Source organism: Cetorhinus maximus, chromosome 23 (assembly GCF_964194155.1).
Source record: "Cetorhinus maximus chromosome 23, sCetMax3.hap1.1, whole genome shotgun sequence".
Lineage (NCBI taxonomy): Eukaryota > Metazoa > Chordata > Chondrichthyes > Lamniformes > Cetorhinidae > Cetorhinus > Cetorhinus maximus.
In genome coordinates this window covers 60819433-60837538 of record NC_135901.1, presented here as the reverse complement: position 1 = coordinate 60837538, position 18106 = coordinate 60819433, and the positions used below count along the sequence as shown (strand labels likewise).

The following is an 18106-nucleotide window of genomic DNA, read 5'->3' as shown; positions in this document are numbered from 1 at the left end:
CGGAGAAAAATGCAGCGAAGTCTGAAGTCACTCTCTTGGTCGTAAAAATTTTTTAAAAAAGTAACAAAGCAGAACATATTTCAAAAGGTGAGAAAGTTGTGCTGATGTTCACAGATACTTGGCTGTGCCTCTACAAAGAACACAGAAAGTTGCATCAGTCTCTGCAGCACAATGGTTCAGCGCGTTCGGCTGTTAACTGTAAAGTTTGCTGGTTCAGAGGCGAAGCTGTTAATATTTTTCCCCCATCAACATTCAGTGTCACACAGATCCGGGTTGTCAATGGCGGTAAGAAAATTTTCCACAAATGTTGCCAATTCTACTGTTCTTCAATGAGTTTCGATTCAGGGAATTTTCAGCGTGTAAAGCAAATGTGGTAATCCCTGGACTACAAATACAACACGCAGCTCCTTGCAGAATGACCTAGAATGTCAAACTGTGCTGTCTAATCGCACTTCAGGACCTTGTTTTGTGGAAGTACAATTCGGCTGAAAACCTTAGCCATGCGGCACAGAAATTGATCTAACATTAGAATCTTCAAATGACACAGCACATCAGCAGCTCATTCAACACCTCACACATGTGCGAATGACCTTACAGCAAATCCGTCTCCACCTTTTTCTCTTTCTTCCAAGCCATGCATTTTTCAGAATATCATTCAAAACCTGGAGAAGTACAAATGTCACATGTTTTTGAGATGATGCAACCAGTTACTATTTAACAACAAACGGGAACGATGCAACCTTTCCTCACACTTAATTCTGTTAATGCTTCTACCCCTTTTCGAGCGGGGAAACTTTCCGCGTGTGAGAGACCGTGATCCCTATTACCCTACACAAACCCTGCAATGTAAAGAGCCCAATTTAACACACAGAAGATAGAGTCGGGATTAATGGGTCTTATTCAGGTTGGAAAGACGTAACTTGTGCCACAAGGATCAGTCCTGGGGCCTTAATTATTGATGATCCGTATTAATGACATGGAGGAGGGGGCAGAGTGTAATGTATCCAAATTTGCTGACGATACAAAAATAGGTGGGAGGACAGGTTGTGATGAGGACATAAGGAATCTGCAAGGGGATATAGATAGGTTGAGTGTGTGGGCAAAAACTTTGCAGATGGAGATTAATGTAGAGAAGTGTGAGGTCATATATATTGGCAGGAAGAATCAAAAGACAGACTATTATTTAAATGGAGGGAGACTCCAAAAAAGTGCAGGACGGAGGGATCTGGGTGTTCCCATGCATGAAACACAAAAAGTTAGCATGCAGGTGCAGCAAGTAATTAAGAAGGCAAATGGAATTTTTGCCTGTATTGCTCGGGGATTGGCGTTTACAAGAGGGAATTCTCGTTACAACTGTGCAGGGTGTTGGTGAGGCTGCACCTGGAGTACTGTGTACAGTTTTGGTCCCGTATTTAAGAAAATATATACTGGCTTTGGAGGCAGTTCAAAAGAGGTTCAGTAGGCGTATTTTTGGGATGAAGAGGTTGCCTTATCAAGAACGGCAAAACAGATTAAGCTTTTATTCATTCGAGTTTAGAAGAATGAGGGGTGACCTTATTGAAATGTACAAGATTCTGAGGGGGCTTGCCAGGTTAATGTAGAGATGTTTCCACTAGTGGGGGATTCTAGAACTAGGGGACATCGTTACAGAATAAGGGGACACTCATTTAAAACTGAGATCCGAAGGAATTTCTTCTCCCAGAGGGTAGTAAATGTTTGGAATTCTCTACCCCAGAGAGTTGTGGAAGCTAGATCACTGAGCGTATTTAAAGAGGAGGTAGATAGATTTTTGAAATATCATGGAGTTGAGGGCTATGAGGAGCTGGCACAAAAGAGAAGTTGAGGCCTGGGGCAGATCAGCCATGATCTTATTGAATGGCAGGGCAGGCTTGATTGTTGACTCCTGCTCTTATTTCTTATGTTCTTTTGTTCGTTGAAACGTGTCTCTGGTGAAATGGGTGGGAAATGAAAATGAAAGGCATAGGTAACATAGGTAAGTCAAGTTGCAAGTCCTCTCGGCGCTATCCTGGTGGTCTGTTGGTCAAGATTCGGCGCTTTCACTGCTGTGGCCCGGGTTCGATTCCCGATCAGGGAATAATAACTTTTCACTACGTGCAAACTGAATCTCCTGACTAAAAGCAAGAAATGTCGATCACCGACGTGAATCAGAGTTGGAAATGTCATCCTGTCGCAACGGGTCGAGAACAAACACGGAGGTGAAGATAGAGAAGGGCTGTTATAGGCTGCAAAACACTGACTGTAGAGATGGTGGCGCAAGGTAAAATCGTGAAAAGGCGTGGTTTTAATGTTTATATGGACACAAATATTTCCCAGACCTGGTTCCAAATCTCGTGTTAAATGAGGAGTAAACTTCTCACTAAATCTTCCACTTCTTAGCCGCACCCTCTTCCAAACATTGTAAACCCCTCCTGCATCTTCCATCCTGATATTTTTCTCTGTAACATTTTGATATGAAACTGCACAACTATTGTCAATTAAGTTTGTGATGGTAAAAACGTGTTCACCCCTCGGGCAATTGAAGCATATTGACACACACAGAGGGATACACACATACACACACCGAGAGTGACAAAGGGCAAGGGTTTGTATCCAAGGAGAAGCAAACACCCAGAAAGCAAGAATGTCACCAACCTGGCTCCGTTTTTGTTCCACAAGGACTACAAGTTTTGTGAATGTTTTCGTGAATGAACGGAAATAGAAAAACCCTCATGGATGCTTTAGTGCTTGGATGGATTTGATTGAATCTAACCGATGATTAACTCTGTAGACACAGAGTTAAAACCAGGAATAATGAACAGCGGGAAACCCCAATGGATTTGAACTCCAACGCCTTAACCAGTCTGCCAGGGCAACTGGCCCTATGGACAGGTTAATGTTGTTGGTATATAAGATGGCTGCAGCAGAGAAGGCGGGCATTCGGCCCATCTTCTCCGTGCTGGCTATCTAGGAGAACAACTCAACTACTTCCACTGCCGCGCATTCTCACATAAGCAATTACTATTTGTATTGCCTCTTCTCTTTCTCCCTGTTAAAATGAAAGCCAATACGCGCCCGCCTTCTATTTGAGCTGGCACTTTTTCGTCAGAAGTGAGCATTCAAAGTGACACACGGGTAAACCACCTATAACTTTGGCAGCGGTTTCACAAATAATAGAACCTGAATCCAGTGTCTGAGACCCTTTGGCCAAGCTACCTCTCTCAACCTGCTGTTTCCCGTCGCCTTGATGGTATTTTCACTGAAACGGTACATTAAGAACATCAAAAATGAAACAGGAATTGACCATAAGCCCCCTCGAGCCTCCGCTACCCCTTCATAAAATCATGTCAGAACCCCAACCGCAACACCAATTTCTCATCTGATCCCGATTGTCCTTCATTCCCTTAAAGTCCAAAAGTTTATTCATCTCAGCCTTCAGTATATTCATCAACCGAGGGTCCACAGACCTCCAGGCTACAGAATTCCAAAGATTTACCAACCCTTGAATGAAGAAATGTCTCCTCATCTCAGTCTTAAATTATGCGGAGAATGTGAGCCCAGTTCCAGGCACTCCAGCCAGGGGAAAACAGTCTCTCAGCATGTTCACTGTCACTCAGGAATCAATTCAGTGAACCTTGGTTGCACACAGACAGCGAGAGAATGAAGGAAACAAAGAGCACAAAAGTGAACAGAGATAGAGACACAGTCAGAGAGACTGAGAGAGTGAAAGAGAGCGAGACAGATATACAGGGACAAAGAGAGACAGATAAAGACAGAGAGTGGGGTTAACAGTGAAAGGAACAGATACACTTCACCATTCCATATGATTGTTAACTTTAGATTGACATATGGAAAGAAAGAAGAGAAATAAAGACTTACATTTAAAGAGAGCCTTTCACAAATTCAAGGGAACGGGAGGCTCATGAGAATAATGTTTGGATGGTATAAATAGGGAACTGAACCACATTGACACACACAGAGGAACACACACAGACATATACACCGAGAGTGACAGAGGGCAAGGAGTTGTCTCTAAGGAGAGACAAACACCCAGAAAGCAAGAATGACACCAACCTGGCTCCGTTTTTGTTACATTCCTAGCTGTAAATTTTGTGAATGCTTGCAGACGAATGGAAATGAGGGAACGCTGGAGATTTTGGGTGTATTTTATTCAACGTAATCGACAATTAATTGTGCAGGTACACTGTAAATTTAAGGAATGATAAGAAGCGTAGCTGTCAGGATTCCTGCCCACCTGTGGAGATCCCAATGCATTCAAAACCTGTCACCATAATAATTCAGTCCCGAACCCAAGCCCCAGATTTTCAAGAATGTAGTTTGTATAAAATCATAGGCGGCTACATCAGATGGTCATTCAGCCTGTCGTTCAAATGCCGACTCTGTGCCAGAGCAGCTCAGCGACTGTAATCCCACACACCGCCATTTTACTACAGCAACTCATATTTATATCTTCTCTCCTCGTTCCTCCTATCAAATTTAAACACCACACGCTCCGATGGATTTAATGTGAGTTGGTATCTGTTGGTTCAAATTGGAGAGCTGCAGATCCTAAAAGGCAAATAACTTAAGCGTTTGGCAGGATTCGAACCCACGGCTCCATAGAGACTGGAGCCTTAATCCAGCGATTTAGACCGCTCGGCCACACTACCATAACAGCCTTCCCTGGTATTGCCAATGAAATAGAACAGAAGCAAAGGAGCAGGAATAGGTTATTGGGAAACTCGAACGAACTCCGCCAGTTAACCAGATCATCCTGCACTTTGTAACATACAGAAATCATCTCTACTGCTAACTTCCTTCTTCAATGTTTCATTATTTCGATGTTTCAAATGATGTTTCTTTTTTCCTGTGTGACTGTGCGTGAAATGTTGGTAAAAATGTCGATAAACTGCAATGAAATTGTAAATATTGACTGAGAAAAATGAGGAGATGATTGGTCAGGATAAACATTTTTTTAATAATTCGATTTGACATCAACTGTTTTAAAAATTTTGAAAAATGTTATAAGTGTCAAAAACCAACTCTTCATGTCATTGGGTCAGGGAAACTTTGTTAATTTTCACACACTGAGCATGGACACTGCAGAAGCTCCTGCACCTCTTTCAATATTGTTATTCTTAACTCAGAGTTTTCAAAAGGGAATTGGACAAAGACTTGAAAGGGAGAAAAAAAAGGTTATGGAAAGAGGCAAAGTAATTGAGATTAACTAGAAATCTCTTTGTACAAAACTGACAGAGATATGATTGTCCGAAAGACCTCTTACTGTGTTGTACCATTTGATGATGACATTGTTGATCAGTCTGTCTCCAGCATTCCTAATGAGAACAGCCGAATTCCATTTCTTCAAAATAAAGACCCAAAGTGCTGCTGTATGACGTCACAGTTTAACATTTGAATGAAGCCCATTGGGTCTTTGAGCTGTTTCCTGTTTCTGTGGTGCAGTGATTTCCATGCTTACCTAACACGTGAAACGGTCTCTGGTTCTAAACTGGGCAGAGCCATTATCAAAATCTGTGTGTTCACGTTGCAGCCACGTGGCCTGGTCAGTGTTTGTCCCTCAACCAACCGCACATGGTCTGCTCATTGTAACGTGCCTGGTTTTGGCTGTTTCCTGAGCGGTGATTGGTTGCTGTATTTCCTGCATGACAACACTCCACTTTAATAAAAGCAAAACTGCGGAAACCTGGAAAGGAAAACAGAAAATGCAGGAAAAACTCAACAGGTCTGACACCATCTGTGGAGAGAGAAACCTGCTGAGTTTTCCAACATTTTATGTTTTTTTATTTCAAAAATGTACTTAATTGGCTGGAAAGTGGTTTGAGACTACCACTGGTCGGGAATAGCGCTATTAAAATGCAAGTCTGTCCTTCTTTAATTATCTTAACTCCCAGTCCTCTGGTTACTGACCCCCGTCAGTGGAGAGCACCCGTCCTCACTGTCCCCACCCCTATCATTTTGACCAGCTCCATGAAATCTCCGTTGAACCTTCTTTGCTCCATAGAGGACAATCCCTGTCTCCATAAAATCTCCACAAAACTGAATTTCCTGATCTCTGGACATGATGCAAGGCGGAGGATTGAGACGAGATTTTGGAAAATATTGTCAGTTGGCAGGTGGGAAACTGGTGAAAGAACCAAAACAGGAAACCCAGTCTCCAGCTCTGTGAATCTTCAGATATTCTTTGGGAACTGGAATCAGAGGAGAATGAAGGGCGAACTGTCCGACTGACCAGAGAGAGTCAAGGCACCTTTCCCTTCTTTAAGACGCTGGAACATTGACTCTGATGTTATCAGTGAAATTAACTGACCTGTGACATTGAAAGGATTCTCGTTACTGCACATCAGGAATTCAAACCTAATTTCGGCTTCAGGACAATCAGAATAATTGGTAACAGTCAAGGCACCGAAAGACTCGAAGGGAGACGGCTCCGGTTGTAGGAGAGCTGGTTCCCGGTGACAGGGATGTGTTTGCAGTGGGTGGGATCAGACGGTTTCCATGTATCCACAATGAATGTCCCAACCTTTGTTTTGGAAGAGTAAAACTGATAGAGAACAGTTGTCATTCCGTTCGCAGCAATATGAAGCTTTAACTCGCTGACACGCTGATCACGTTTCCATCGGTCTCTGTGGCGCAATCGGTTAGCGCGTTCGGCTGTTAACTGAAAGGTTGGTGGTTCGAGGCCACCCAGAGACGAAGCTGTCACTGTTTTCTCCCCATCAGCCTTCGTTGTCACACAGTTTTTGGGTCCTTGAACTGAATGTCAAAACTCCAGAAATGTTGCCGGCTCCACTGTTATCCAGTGAGCTCCAAGGTAAGCGGCTTTTTTTCGAATATTCATTTCGAATGTAATGGGAAAACAATTATGCCTACCATGCACTGATATCCAACACACGGGAAATCTATGAAGTTATTGGATTCAAACAAATCCATCAATTCTTCCCTCTTCCTCATAACCAAAGTGAGTGAGACAGCGAAAAGCAGAAAAGCAGCAATATTCCGGCCCCGCACTCTCCAATCACCCGCTGCCAGCAGAAAGCGGCGACTGCAGCTTCAGTCAGCGGGTTACTGCCCATCCCTGGGACACAAGATACTCCAACCCGGGCCAAACCTCCCAATACACCGAGCACAGGCTCAGGAAAACAGAGGTAGATTTTCTCCTGGTCAGTAAACCTCAGAGCAGCATTTACAGAATTCCCGAGTGAGTGAGTCACAAATAAAAGTCACATCAACTTTCAAATCTTATCAGTGTAAAATTCCTTCATTTTATTGAAAAGCTGACTGTTGTGAATCTGAAAATGAGCACCATGGGATTAGTGTTACCGAGTGACTTGTTTTCCATTGTTTGTCCATCAGGTTTGCAATTCAATTTGTGTTGGATGTTGATGCCAATGGTTTCAAAATGAGGACACAAAGCAGGTAATTATTAAATGCAGGAGAAAATCCTGAGGGAAATCGAACACAGTATTTGGAAGGAGATGCAGCTAAGAAGTGGAAGATGTGAATGATGTTATTGATGATTGAGAGGAATGCATTGCAACTTTGGGGCATTTGTCGGCCGATTCCGTTCCACACTTTAAAATTCCAACCAAGCTGAGATATCAGGTGGAAAGCAACAAAACCATCCATGCATGTTGGGATACGAAATAGCTTCGCACATTCCCGGTTAGCTTAGTCGGTCGAGCATAAGACTTTTAATCTCAGGGTCATGGATTCGAGCCCCAAACTGGGTGCTGTTTAAAAATCTGAGTGAGTGTCGTATGGACTGGGAACGTTGACCCTCTTTCTCCCTCCAGCTGCTGAGTTTTTCCACCATTTTCTGTTTTTGTTTCAGGTTTCCATCATTTGCAGTATTTTGCTTTTATCTTTTTACTTTTACATCTTACTGCTTAAAAAAAAACCCAACTAATCACTGCGGCTCCTGTGAAACTTACAAGGCAGACATTCGCCACTGAAAACAACTGACACACATCAAACTGAAAGTAATTTCATGTCACATCTCTTCCTGCTTCTGTTCCTGCCTCGCCCCCAACTCCCTCTGTCCGCCCAGCTCCCAGGTTAACTAGCTGCTTGATGCAGACACAGTCTGTTCGTGGGAATGGGCAAAGCTCGTGGGTAAAGGGACAACTTCCTGGTTCTCCCAGATACTGATTACGGGAATGTGCCCAGTGCCGCAGTCACTCTCCTCCCAGTTGTTCAACTTTGAATTGATTTTCACACTGGGTTTCAATGTGAAGAAAGCAGAGCTGTGATAAGCTTATATTTGTTCAGCAGATGTACTGTAAGAACGTGCATAACAGGCTGATGATAACAGTACTCTTTGTACGCGGTGACCTCCAGTGAAGGATTGGCACCATTAACGTGTCGCTCATTTAGTCTCGTGACAAATCTCGTGCTGGAAATGAGATGAAAACTCGCTGAATTTGCTCCGTGTTTTGGTTTCAAAAGAGCCGAATGCAAGGTAAGAAAGTACATCTCGCTCGAATGGGTTACAAAGTGGCAGAATGACCCGTGCTGTTGGGAAACATAAAATTATAGAAAGTCACAGCACAGAAAGAGGCCATTCGGCCTGGCGTGCTGCTTTCAAAGAGCAGTAGTGATTGGTTTGTGGTGAAAGAGATCTGAACTGAAAAACAATAGGCAAAAGCAGCGTAGATAAGCCTAATCGAAAAATGCTGGTGGAGCTTCCGTGGTGATCCAGTGGTCAGGATTCGGCGCTCTTACCGCCGCGGCCCAGGTTCGATTCCCGGTCAGGGAATGTCGATTTATTGTATTTGTTGAAACGAGTGTTGATCACTCATTGATCAGAAGCGTTTAAAAGATTTTGGGTTTGGAGCATCTTGCGTCCCAGGGATGGGCAGTAACCCGCTGATTGAAGCTGCAGACGCCGCTTTCTGCTGGCAGCGGGTGATTGGAGAGTGCGGGGCCGGAATATTGCTGCTTTTCTGCTTTTCCCTGTCTCACTCACTTTGGAAATGAGGAAGAGGGAAGAATTGATGGAATTGTTTGAATCCAATAACTTCATAGATTTCCAGTGTGTTGGATATCGGTACATCGTAGGCCTAATTGTTTTCCCATTACATTTGAAATGAATATTCGAAAAAAAGCCGCTTATCTGGGAGCTCAATGGATAATAGTGGAGCCGGCAACATCGGGAGTGATATTTGTGCCAGTGCAAACAGTAGGCAGCCACATTCGTACTGCTCCCTCCCATATTTTGCCTCACACCAACATTTCTATGGTCAGAGCCTTGCAAACAGCCCTTCTCCTCTCATCTCATCTTCACTGCCACTCACGAGTGTGATGTTTTCCAGATCTGAGGCGAAACTTATACTTTCACTCCTCTGATTATGGTGGAGTTTTTAAAGGCTTTTAATCAATGAGCGATCAACACGTACAATGAACAGACATTCCTTGACCGGGAATCGAACCCGGGGCGCGGCGGTGAAAGCGCCGAATCCTAACCACTAGACCACCAGGGAAGCTACGCCAGCATTTTTCGATTCTGCTTATCTACGCTGCTTTTGCCTATTGTTTTTCAGTTCAGATCTCTTTCACCACAAAACTGCCTGTTTAGGTTCAAGATAAACGACTTCGTCATCCAATGAAAACAACGGTTGCTGTGAGCTGGAACATGAAACCGACAGTGAGGTGAAATAGTCCCACAAGCTGCACATCCGTAACTTTCAATTTCCAAAACCCTCCACCCTATTCGCTGTTGGTCCAATGGAAACGCCAATCCCGAGTCACTGGACATCAGGGAAACTACCACTAAGGCTTGACATTTGGATTATGGAGGCAACTTTTGACTTTTTTTTCATTCCTGACCTCCTTCACCAGAGACAACTTTCTCCGACCGAATGGTCTGTTTAGGTTGAACACAAGTGACTTCTTAACCAATGAGAAGAACCATTGCTGTTAACTGGAACATGTAATCTTAACTTTCCTCCTTTAAGACAATTCTTAAAGCCTCCCCCCTTGACCAAGCTTTTAGTCATCTGACAGAACATGTGGCTCAGTGTCACACTTTGTTACATAATGATCCTGGGTAACGCCTTGTGACGTTCCAACAGGTTAAAGGTGCTTTATATATACAAGTTGTTCCTGTTGTAGGATATATATAGAAAGGGCTAATCTCCTCTTTTATCTTTCACGCTGATACTTTTCTCACCGACATTTTAACCTGAACTAATGTGAATCAAGTTTGTGAAGTTAAAAAAGTTTTAACCCCCTCAGGGAACTGAACCTCGTTGACAATCGCAGAGGAACAGACACAGAGATATACACCGAGAGTGACAGAGGCTTAAGGAGAGACACACATCAAGAAAGCAAGGATGTCACCAACTTTGTTCAGTGTTTGTTCCATTTCCGAAAGCAAATTTCCTGAATGCTGACAAATGAATGAAAATCAGAAAATACCGACGTATTTGGATGGGTTTCCTTCTAATTAACTGATAATTAATTTGGTTAAAATCACAAATGGTGAAAACTTTAATCAGCAGGATTCCAACCGTCGTGTTCATGTTTACAACAAACGTAACTTATCGAACTTTCACTCACTCAAATAAACAAGCTTGGATAATGCTTTTACCAGGTTTCAAACCGCAGTTCCATCATATGTGAAGCGAATATGACCCCACTCGCCTCTATAAACCCTGCGCTGTAAAGAGCCCAATGGGGCTGTCTGGAATGTTAAGCTGTGACGTCATGCAGCAGCACTTTGGGTCTTTGTTTTGAAGAAATGGAATTCGGCTGTTCTCATTAGGAATTTTGGAGACAGACTGATCAACAATGTCATCATCAAATGGCACAGCTCAGTAAGAGGACCTTCCACCCACGGTGTCGATGTCAGTTTTGTACAAAGGCCTTTATAATTATTGCCAATTTCCTTCTCTTTCTCCTTAACCCTGTTTTTATTCGCTTTCAAGCCACTATAAAATTTGCATTTGGAAACTCAAAGTTAATAAAGCCAATGTTGAAAGCTTCATGTGGTTCCTCACCTGAGAAAATACGTCAGATTTGCTCCAGGCACTGACGTTGGCAGTGCTTTACTTTGGTCAGAAGAACAAGGCAATATTTTTTACAGGCTAACATGGATCTTTGTTTTATTCATTCATGGGATGTGGCCTTTGCTGGCTGGGCCAGCATTTATTGCCCATTCCTAGTTTCCCTTGAGAAGGTGGCGGTGAGCTGCCTTCTTGAACCACTGCAGTCCATGTGGTGTGGGTACACCCACAGTGCTGTTAGGGAGGGAGTTCCAGGATTTTGACCCAGTGACAGTGAAGGAACGGCGATATATTTCCAAGTCAGTGTGGTGAGTGACTTGAAGAGCAGATTCCAGGTGGTCGCGTGCCTATCTACCTGCTGCCCTTGCCCTCCTAGCTGGCAACGATTGCGGGTTTGGACGCACCTGTCTAAGGAGTGTTAGTGAATTCCTGCAGTGCATCTTGTAGATGGTGCACACTGCTGCCACTGTGCGTCGGTGGTGAAAGGCGTTAATGTGTATGTGGTGCCAGTTAAGTGGACTGCTTTGCATTGGAATGTGTCCAGCTTCTTCAGTGTTGTGGGGGCTGCACTCATCCAGTCAAGTGGGGAGTATTCCACCACACTCCTAATATGTGCTTGTAGATGGTGGACAGGCTTTGGGGAGTCAGGAGGTGAGTTACTCGTTGCACGATTCCTAGCGTCTGACCTGCTCTTGTAGTCACAGTGTTTATATGGCTAGTCCAGTTCCTAGTCAATGGTAACCCCCAGGATGTTGATAGTGAGGGATTCAGGGCTGCTAATGCCATTGAACATCAAGAGGCGATGGTCGGATTCTCTCTTGTTGGAGATGGTCAATGCCTGACACTTGTGTGTTGCGAATGTTACTTGCCACTTATCAGCCCAAGCCTGGATATTGTCCAGGTCTTCCTGCATTTGGACATGGACTGCTTCAGTATCTGAGGAATCGGGTGTGGTGCTGAACTTTGTGTAATCATCTGCGAACATCTCCACTTCTGACCTTATGATGGAAGGAAGTTCATTGGTGAAGCAGCTGAAGATGGGTCGAGGAAACTACCCTGAGGAAGTCCTGCAGTGATGTCCTGGAGCTAAGATGACTGGCCTCCAACAACCACAACCATCTTTCTTTGTGCGAGGCATGACTCCAACAAGCAGAGAGTTTTCCCCTGATTCCCATTGACTCCATTTGTGCTCAGGCTCCTTGATGTCACATTCGGTCAAATGCTGTCTTGATATCTCTCCTCATCTCTGGAGTTCACCTCTTTTGTTTATGTTTGAACCAAGGCTGTAATGAGGTCAGGAGCTGAGTGGCCCATGCGGAACCCAAACTTGGCATCAGTGAGCAAGTTATTGCTAAGTCAGTGCCGCTTGATAGCACTGTTGATGACCCCTTCCATTACTTTACTGATGATGGAGAGTAGACTGATGGGGCGGTAATTGGCCAGGTTGGATCATTCTCATTCTTTCACTCCTAGTTTGGTAGGAAGAACGAGGAGAGACAGGATAAATTGCAGGGTACAGGGGAAAAGATCAGGTCATGGCTGTGACAGGAAGTATCGATTTCATGTTCCAGCGAACAGCTGTGGTTCATCTCATTGGCTGAAGACGTCACTTGTGTTCAACCGACACAGACTATTTGGTCAAAGAAACTTGCTGTGGTGAAAGTGATCTGGAATGAAAAAATGCCATACGCAGCCTACAGGTGTCCAAATGCTGGGTGAGTGGTTAGAATGCGGCAATTTTATCAGTACCGCTTGCGTTCGATTCCTGGTTAGGGAGTTGAAAAATATTACTCCTGGATGAGCTGTTCAAATCAATGTGATTGATTTTCTCGTTGAAAATAACACGGTTTAGCTCTGCTAGAACTGGTGGAGTGAGAGTGGGAGTTTCACATCAGAGCTGGAAATGTCACAAGGGCAAAACTCGGGAATAAATCCAGAGTCGGAGTGAGGGGGTGAAAATAAAAGAGAAGGGCTGTGATAGGTTACAAAGCACTGACTAACGAGCTGGTGGTGCAAGGCAGAATATTATTCCTGATTTACCCATGTCACAAGCAGATCTAATTTCCTGAATTACCTCATGCCCAACATTCCCACTGCAGTTTGGTGGCCTATAAACAACTCCTGCCAATGTTTGTTGCCTCTTATTGTTCCTTAGCTCCACCCAAACTGATTCTACATCTTGATTCTTCAATCTAAGATCCTCTCTCACGAATGTACCGATCTCGTTCCTTATTAACAGTGCGACCCCGCCTCAAAAACCCTGCGCTGTAAAGATCCCAATGGAGCTGTCTGGAATGTTAAACTGTGACGTCATGCAGCAGCACTTTGGGTCTTTGTTTTGAAGAAATGGAATTCGGCTGTTCTCATTAGGAATGCTGGAGACAGACTGATCAACAATGTCATCATCAAATGGCACAGCGCAGTAAGAGGACCTTCCACCTATCGTGTCCATGTCAGTTTTGTACAAAGAGCTTTACATTAATGACAATTTCCTTCTCTTCCTCCTTAATCCTGTTTTTTTTCGCTTTCAAGCCATTGCACAATTCCCATTTGGAAACTCGGTGTTAAGGTAACCAATATTGAAAGTTGAGCAAATACGTCAGACTTGCTCCGGGGACTGACGTTTGCAGTCCTTTAATTTGGTCAGAGGAACAAGGCTATATAACTTGCAGGCTAACCTGGATCTTTTTTTTATTCATTCACGGGATGTCGGCTTTGCTGTCTGGACCAGAATTTATTGCCCATTCCTAATTGCCCTTGGGAAGGCGGCCTGCCTTCTTGAACCGCTGCAGTCCATGCGGTGTAGGTATACCCACAGTGCTGTTAGGAAGGGAGTTCCAGGATTTTGACCCAGTGACAATGAAGGAATGACGATATATTTCCTACTCAGGATGGTGAGTGACTTGGAGGGGAACTTCCAGGTGGTGGTGTTCCTATCTATCTGCTGCCCTTGTCCTTCTAGCTGGTAATGGTCGTAGGTTTGGACACTGCTGTCTCAGGAGCCTTGGTGAATTCCTGCAGTGCATCTTGTAGATGGTACACACTGCTGCTACTGCGCATCAGTGGTGAACAGAGTGAATGTGGATGTGGTGCCAGTCAAGCAGACTGCTTTGCCCTGGATGGTGTCCATTTTCTTCAGTGTTGTGGGAGATGCACTCATCCAGGCAAGTAGGGAATATTCCATCAGACTCTAAACTTGTGCCTTGTAGATGGTGGACAGGCTTTGGGGAGTCAGGAGGTGAGCTACTCGTTGCACGACTCCTAGCCTCTGACCTGCTCTTGTAGCCACAGTGTTTGTACGGCTAGTCCAGTTAAGTTCCTGGTCAATGTTAACCCCCAGGGTATTGATAGTGAGGGATTTGTGATGGTAATGCCATTGAACATCAAATGGCGATGGTTGGATTCTCTCGTGTTGGAGATGGTCATTACCTGACACGTGTGTGCTGTGAATGTTACTTGCTACTTGTTAGCCCAAGTCTGCACATTATCCAGGGTGGCTGCATTTGGACATGAACTGCTTGAGTATCTGAAGAGTTGGATATGGCGCTAAACATCGTGCAATCATCAGCCAACATCCCCACTTCTGATATTATGATGGAAAAAAGGTCATTGATGAAGCAGCTAAAGATGGTTGGGTCGAGGATACTACCCTGAGGAACTCCTGCAGTGATGACTGACCTCCAACAACCACAAACATTTCCCTTTGTGCTAGGTATGAATCCAACAAGCGGAGAGTTTCACCCTGATTCCCATTGACTCCAGCTTTACTAGGGCTCCTAGATGCCACACTCGGTCAAATGCTGCCTTGATGTCAAGGGCAGTCACTTCCACCTCACCTCGGGAGTTCAGCTTCTTTGTCTATGTTTGAACCAAGGCTATAATGAGGTCGGGAACTGAGTGGCCCTTGCGGAACCCAAACTGGACATCAGTGAGCAGGTTATTTCTAAGTCAATGCCACTTGAAAGCACTGTTGATGACCCCTTCCATTACTTTACTGATGATGGAGAGTAGACTAATGGGGCGGTAATTGGATTATTCTCACTTTTTCCTTCCCAGTTTGGTTGGAAGAATGGGGAGAGACAGTATAAATTGTAGGTTTCCAGGGATAAGGCCAGGTGATGGCCATGACAAGACGGGCAGAAAGACCGCATTCTCTGCTGTAACTTTTATGATTTCATACAAATAATAGCAGTGCAGGCGCAACTTCTGTAGTCGTGGTCGAGTGGTTAAGGCGATGGATTAGAAATCGACTGGGGTTACCCCACGCAGGTTCCAATCCTGCCGACTATGCTTCACTTTATATCTGATTTTAACCGCACGCAGACAGAACTAATTATCATTTGAATCGAGGAAAGGTGCTCCAAACACATCCCTGATCTTTTATTTCCATTCATATGTCAGCCTTCTGCAAATCTCCAATCGGAAATGGAAAAAAAAACGGAGCCAATTTGGTGACATGATTTCATTCTGGCATTTGCCTCTCCTTTGGCCTCTGTCACTCTCGGCGTATATCTCTGTTTGTTCTTCTGTGTGGGTCAATGTGGTTCAGTTCCCTGAGGAGGAGAACACATTTTTACGAGCACAAACTGTATTCACATTAGTTGTGCATTACAATGTTACAGTGAAAAGTATCAGGATGAAAGAGACATCAGGAGTTTGTCTCTTTCTATGTATGGACTACAACAACAACTTATATTTATAAAGCTCCTTTTACCTAATGAAACGTCACAAGGCGTTCCCCAGGAGCATTATATAACAAAGTGTGACACTGAGCCTCATATTCGGTCAAATGACTAAAAGCTCGGTCAAAGGGGAAGCTTTATGAAGTGCCGTAAAGGAGGAAAGTATCGATTTCACGTTCCAGCTAACAGCAATGGTTCTTCTCATTGGCTGAAGATGTCACTTGTGTTCATCCGACACAGACAATTTGGCCAAAGAAAGTTGTCTCTGGTGAAAGAGATCTGGAATGAAAAAATGCCATAAGCAACCTGCATGTGTCAAACTGCTGGGTTAGTGGTTAAAATGCGGCAATTTTATCAGTGCAGCCTGCTTTCGATTCCTGGTTAAGGATTTGAAACTTATTCCTCCTGGGCGAGCTGTTCAAATTAATGTGATTGATTTGCTGGTTGACAATAACACGGTAAAGCTCTGCTAGAATTGGTGGAGTGAGAGTGGAAGTTTCACATCAGAGCTGGAAATGTCACAAGGGCAAAACTTGGGAACAAATCCAGAGTCGGAGTGAGAGGGTGAAAATAAAAGAGAAGGGCTGTGATAGGTTACAAAGCACTGACTATAGAGCTGGTGCTGAGAGGCGGAATATTATTCCTGTATTACTCATGTCACATGCAGCTCTAATTTCCTGATTTATCCCATGCCCAACATTCCCACTACAGTTTGGTGGTTTATAAATAACTCCCACCAATGTTTGCTGCCTCTTGCTGTTTCTTAGCTCCACCCAAACTGATTCTACATCTTGATCCTTCAATCTACGGTCCTCTCTCACCAATGTACTGACCTCGTTCCTTATTAACAGCGCGACCCCACCTCCTTTCCCTTTTTGTCCATTCATCTAAAATGACAAACATCTTTGAGTGTTCAGATCAACCAATCACACTGTTCTTTGAAAGCAGCACACAGGGCTCAATGGCCTCTTTCTTTGCTGTAACTTTCTGTAATTTGATTTTTCCAAACACCCCGATTAAGATGAACTTTCTTATCTCCCATGTGATGCTTCGAATGCAAGACGCTGATCAAATTCAGCGAGTTTACTTTCATTTATAGCACAGAATTTGGAACCGGTCTCATTGAACGGCATTGAAATGGTTACATCGTCAGATGCATCTCCCCGAGTCCAAACAGGCACTGTTACCATCAGCCTGCTATGTACATTCTTGCTGTACATATTCTGAGCAACAAGCTGATCACAGCTCCGCTTTCTGCACATTGAAAGACAGCGTGAAAACATGAACAACTTAAAATCTTAACAACGTGCGTATTTGTGATTTTCTGTGTGTGTCAATGTGGTTCAGTTTCCCATTTTTACCACCCAAACATGATCTATTTTAGTTCCCTGGCATCATAACAGCAAAAAAAAAAGTTTTAAAAGATGGAAGAGGACATTTCTCCCTTTCCTTTTAGTGGCGACTGTTCGGCAACTAAATGTCCGGATGCTATAAACTGGGTGATGATTGAAGTTTTCACATGATCTAATTAAGTAGCTGAGAATGCTCGAGGGGCCGAATGGTCAATTCATGATCATATTTTTTTATATTCTAATTCAGTGTCAATGTTGGTGAGGACAATGTTTGTGTCTAATCTGAATGTGGTAGTGAGGCCGAGCGGGCTCAGCCGTTGGTTCAGGTTTCGATCTCTCTGGTGATTTAGGCTTCACTCTCACCGCTGCCAAACTTTCTGGTGCTTTGTTATTTGCGGTGCTTCCCAAAAATTCTCCGTGCGGTGAAGGAGCAGCTGAGCTGTGCAGTGTTGTATTTCAGTTGGAAGAATGAGGAGAGACAGTGTAAATCCCAGGGTGACTGGGAAAAGGTGGGGCAATGGCACAGACTGGAAGACCTTCTTTCACTGGAACTCGCTGTATTCATTTTATTATTTTAAACAAACAACACGCAGCCTTTACCCAGTTGTTCTGGCCGAGTGGTTCAGACGTTTTTCCACGTGGTTCGAATCCTGCCAACTCCCTTCTTCTCATTCCTGATTGACATAAACTGTCTGCAGAATAAATTATCCGTCAAATGAAAACGAAAACGACCCGAACACCCCCGTGTTTCTTGCTTCTGTTCATCTGCAAACATTCACTACATTTGAAGCCTGAAATGGAATAATAATTGGCCAAGTTGGTGACATCTTTGTTTTCTGGGTGTTTGTCTCTCCTTTGGCCTCTGTCACTCTCGGTGTATGTGCCTGTGTGTGTTCATCTGTGTGTGTCAATGTGGTTCAGCTCTCCGAGGGGATGGACACATAATCACCATCACAAACTTGACTCACATTAATTGTGCAGCTTCATATTAAAATGTCAAAGAGAAAAATATCAGGATGAACGATGCAAGTGGAGTTTGCAATGTTTGGAA

At 43.9% G+C, this 18106-nt stretch overlaps 4 non-coding genes and 1 pseudogene across 5 annotated transcripts in view; 3 read left to right on the top strand and 2 right to left on the bottom strand.

Moving 5' to 3' along the window:
• The window catches only part of LOC144698352 (uncharacterized), a 674481-nt pseudogene that overhangs the window by 57789 nt on the left and 598586 nt on the right, over positions 1 to 18106 (bottom strand). The gene's annotated exons all lie outside the window — the stretch shown is intronic.
• Positions 6638 to 6711, top strand: trnan-guu (transfer RNA asparagine (anticodon GUU)). The gene has a single exon. It is a non-coding gene; the product is annotated as a tRNA-Asn (tRNA).
• Positions 8702 to 8773, top strand: trnak-cuu (transfer RNA lysine (anticodon CUU)). The gene has a single exon. It is a non-coding gene; the product is annotated as a tRNA-Lys (tRNA).
• trnae-uuc (transfer RNA glutamic acid (anticodon UUC)) lies at positions 9426 to 9497 on the bottom strand. The gene has a single exon. It is a non-coding gene; the product is annotated as a tRNA-Glu (tRNA).
• On the top strand, positions 15230 to 15311 carry trnas-aga (transfer RNA serine (anticodon AGA)). Its single transcript has one exon. It is a non-coding gene; the product is annotated as a tRNA-Ser (tRNA).